General features: G+C 45.0%; 1 long non-coding RNA gene across 1 annotated transcript; it reads right to left on the bottom strand.

The window, feature by feature from the left end:
* Window positions 1-877: 877 nt before the first annotated feature.
* On the bottom strand, window positions 878-3,812 carry LOC113920805. Its single transcript, XR_003519376.1, has 3 exons — window positions 3,574-3,812; window positions 1,977-2,248; window positions 878-1,116 (listed from the first exon to the last, which is right to left on the bottom strand). It is a non-coding gene; the product is annotated as an uncharacterized LOC113920805 (long non-coding RNA).
* Window positions 3,813-4,041: the final 229 nt, after the last annotated feature.

Genomic DNA, 4,041 nt, shown 5'->3' with positions numbered 1-4,041 from the left:
CAGTTAGCAGAAAGGAGGAATCAAATATTCAACTCTACATTTTTAAATGTGTATGAGTTGGAAAATGTTGCTGTCATTGCCAGAAATAGGGAAATCTGGGGAAGGAGCTAATTTGAGTAGAAAAGGAGTTTGGTTTTTACTGCGTTGAACTTACTCATAAATCCACAATGGTTTCATATTAGATAAAAGCTTTTTGATTTTCCAAAGGAAATTTTATAGTCTAAGGCCAGGGGAGGCAAACGATAACCTACAGGCAAATCCTGCACACTGCGTGCTTTTATCAATAAAGTTTTATCGGAACATGGCTTGCCCGTTCATTTACACATTGCTTCTGGCTGATTTGCTCTACAACCCAGATGTGAGCAGCTGTGACAGAGACCATAGGACCTGTGCGTCTGAAATGGAAAAGCCTTTGCAGTTGACTACTAATGGAAAAAGAGGAAGAAATACGTACCCTGGGGGACAGAGACAAAAAGCAAAGTCTTTCCAAAGTCATACATACAACCATGGCATCAGCAAGGCAATTCAAAACTTTCAGAGGAAAGGTAAAGAGATCCCTTGAAAGGCAGATCCGATTGAAAGAAAGGATAGGGAACGTGCCTGACAGCACGAGGTTTGACCAGCTGGTGTCAGTCCCCAGAGGTAATCTGCAGGCGCAGGTGCTTTGCGGTTCACGAACGTAATGTTAAAAGATGGGCGTATAACCAAAGGTAAAGATAGTGGAGAAAGGGGGAGCTCTGGAAATACTGCCACAAGTCTCAAGTTCCAAAGAGCTAGACTTGCAAAGTATAAACAGGCAACACAAAGGACCTTGTAGCCATATTCAGATTGAAAAGGAGAGCCAGAGGGCAGAGCAGGGTGCAAAAGGGAGTGCAGCTCTGGAGGATCTGGCTTTATCCTTCTCCTTCCACGTGAGCTTGGACGTCTGTTGAACCTGCAGGCAAGGGACTTGATTGCGGTTTTCATTTGGAAATGGCTGGTGGAAAGTGTGCTCCCTCAGAGGACTGATATGAAGGGAATGTGCTTGCTACGCCGTGAGGTCTATCCCAAGAGTTATTACAGATTTGCTCCTGTCACCACCACCAGCGAGAGTCAGTTCAAGGTTGGTTCCAGGACCTTTAAGAAAGGGAAGCATGAATTTATTGAAAAAAAATACTATAAAATACTATCACGGTACGAAACATACGTAATTATTTCCCAGCCTTTTTGAGCTATGGTTGACAATTAAAAAATTGTATATACTTAAGGTTCATGACTTGATGATCTGACGTTACCTACACATTAGCATATCCATCAAAATGGTCACTTGAAAATACTTGGCCGGCAGGTGAAAAGAAACTAGGATGTAATAGAACAATCACATCTCAGGAAGAACCCCTGAAAATAAGGCTGTTGGACAGGGAGAAAGGTAAGCATGGAGCAGTGTTCAAGGGTCATCCTGGTTTTGTAGGGTTTCAGTGACACCCCTGGAGCCAACAGGTGGAAGTTATGGGGGGTGAACTTCAGATCGGTGAGGCCCACCCCTCCATGCTTGCCCGAGCTTTCTGAAGGAGGAACCATTCCCTGGAGTTCCTGGGGTGCCCCAGCCTTGCACTATACAAGCTCCACGCATTATCTCCTTACCACTTCCATCCCTTTGGGCGGTGGAGATTTCTCTCCAACAGGAGAGTTCCTGGGCACTGGAGGGCCTCTTGAAGGAATATTGTAAAGAGAATTTGGCATAAAATGGTGATAAAGTCACAGAATGTGTAACATCCCTTCAAAACCCATGGGCTTTGGTCTCCTTGACCCAGCCCTAGAGGGCAGAACGGAACCAAGAGGCTTCACGGTAGGGATCCCAGAGACTGGGGACACGTGGGGAGGCCAGTGCAGGAGGGGGCCTCCCGGGACGTGCCTGGGGGGATACACCCACTCAGGGCTCTTTCCCGTGGGAAAGGCTGTGATATAAGGTAGAGAAAACATGAATCTGTGAGAACCTCCGCTCATGGATCCTTCCGACCTGTCTTCTTGAGAGGAGAAGGAAGAGAATAAAGGTTCTAGAATTTAGAAAAAACACAGTTGTTGACACACAAAAGAAAGAATGTCTTCAGAAGACACTTGGGGCTGTATTTTCTGCCACCCATTTCCTTTCCTTGCTTCAATCAGACACGTTGCCCTTCACGACCAAAAGGTTCTGGAATTCAGGTGTTTTGTTGGCTTTGTTGTTTGGTCTCACTGGCCATAGAAACGCGAGGCGTGGCCTGAGGTCCTGGGGAAGAGGAAGATATGGTGAGAGAAGGGAGAGAAAGAGGAAGGCCTCCCCTCTCTTCCCCCAGGGACCAAGGAGGCTCTGAAACCATGTCCAGAGCGTTTCCTCTGTTGCCCATGGCCACGCTCTCAGAAGCAGGATCGTCACCAGAGCCCATTTCTTTTGCATTTTCCTGATAATTCCCGTAAGTCCCTGAGGCCAGCCCAACTTCTGGTTGGCCCGCCATTTCTTTCTGCGGTCATTTCTTTGCCAGCGCAATGGGCTTAGTTCCCTCTCCTTTGGACCGAGAAAGGTCCTCAGAACCCTTTCCGTCCCACGGTTGACCCCTTGGCTGAGGAAGCAAACAAATTTCTTATGTGACTTACAAAGTAAGTCTCAATATAAGTTCTTAAAATCAAACACCAGAAGTATTCTGAGCTACAGCAGAGTTATTGGGAAATTGGAAAATGGTCGTGTTATCTTCCAAGCAGGCCACTTGGGAGGGCCACATGTGTTTGGCTCTATACATTCCAGCACATTTGTGAAAAAACAATTATTCATCTTTTATATATATATTTATATATATATATATATATATGTATATACATATATATAGTCACGCTTTCATTCTTTGGCTACTCTGAGTGTTGGCCATGTTTCCTTTTTATTTTTGTGGAATGGGCTTACAGCTTTTCCATCCTAGTGGTTGTCTTGGCTAATTGCTCCCTCCTTCCCAGGAGCGGAGGAAATATACAGCCAAAAAAAGGAGATGTCTCCTTCTAGCGCCTTCTGAGAGTGAGTGTGCATAAAATAACCTGCTGAATGGAGAACAGAATGAAAGAAATATGTAAAAACGCTAAGAGTACATTTTAATTATGGACGCATTTATGTAACCCACCAACTTGCGAGTGCAGACATAGTCACCCTAGCCTGACTCAAAATTCTCATGAAAACCCTCAAAAATATAAAGCCCCCAAATAGAACATAGCCACCTTAGCTGACATTGGGTTTTGGAAGATGTGACTTTGCTCCATAGTCTTCTAGAAACCTGTTTATCAAATGTATAGAACACTTTTGTTTATGATAGCTTATGATTAATCATTCACCACGGACACGGGGCCCTTTGTACCTATTATTGTCAAGCATTTGTTTGGACTGTGTTTGACCCTTTGTACCCGAGTGGTCTGTGTTGGAGCCATTTGAAAACAGGCTACCTGGCTGCTTACGGCTCTTACTGAAATCCCACGGCTCCGCTACTCTAACATCCTGCTCCGTCAGAGAGGCCGAAAGCAACAATTTCATTTACAAAATCAAATTTATTGTCTCCCCAAGATAAATGTACTCACCTTGGGTTACTTGTGAGCATTCTGAAGTAAAATTTTAAACACGATTTTGAGCAATGGATGGCCACGTTGTGACCGAAGGTGTCCGTGAAGCATGCCTCTTGGCAAAACACGGGAGCACCAGATCTTTCCTCATCCTTGCTTTGAGTGTGATGACCAAAGTTCTTTGCAAATACACCTCAAGGGAGTAAATCCATACGTCTGATGGATGTGACCAGAGGATCCTGACTTCCAAAACAACAGCACAGGTCAGAGGAAGAATGGTACGTGTTATTGTGATGGTGTAATCATTCACCAATTTAGGTGTTTCTTAGATGACAGCCCGCCTGAGTTGTCAGCTCCCCTCCCTCACTCATGCGGTCAATGAACACTCCTTACAAGGCTGCTGTGTGAAGTGTCTTGCAAAAATCCGTCAGGGTGGTCCGTGGAGTCCAAGAATGCATAATCTGCACTGGTCATAATGTGCCCAAA

Source organism: Zalophus californianus, chromosome 3 (genome assembly GCF_009762305.2).
Source record: "Zalophus californianus isolate mZalCal1 chromosome 3, mZalCal1.pri.v2, whole genome shotgun sequence".
NCBI classification, from domain to species: domain Eukaryota; kingdom Metazoa; phylum Chordata; class Mammalia; order Carnivora; family Otariidae; genus Zalophus; species Zalophus californianus.
The sequence above is the reverse complement of the archived record's forward strand: the minus strand, read 5'-3'. Positions and strand labels throughout refer to the sequence as shown.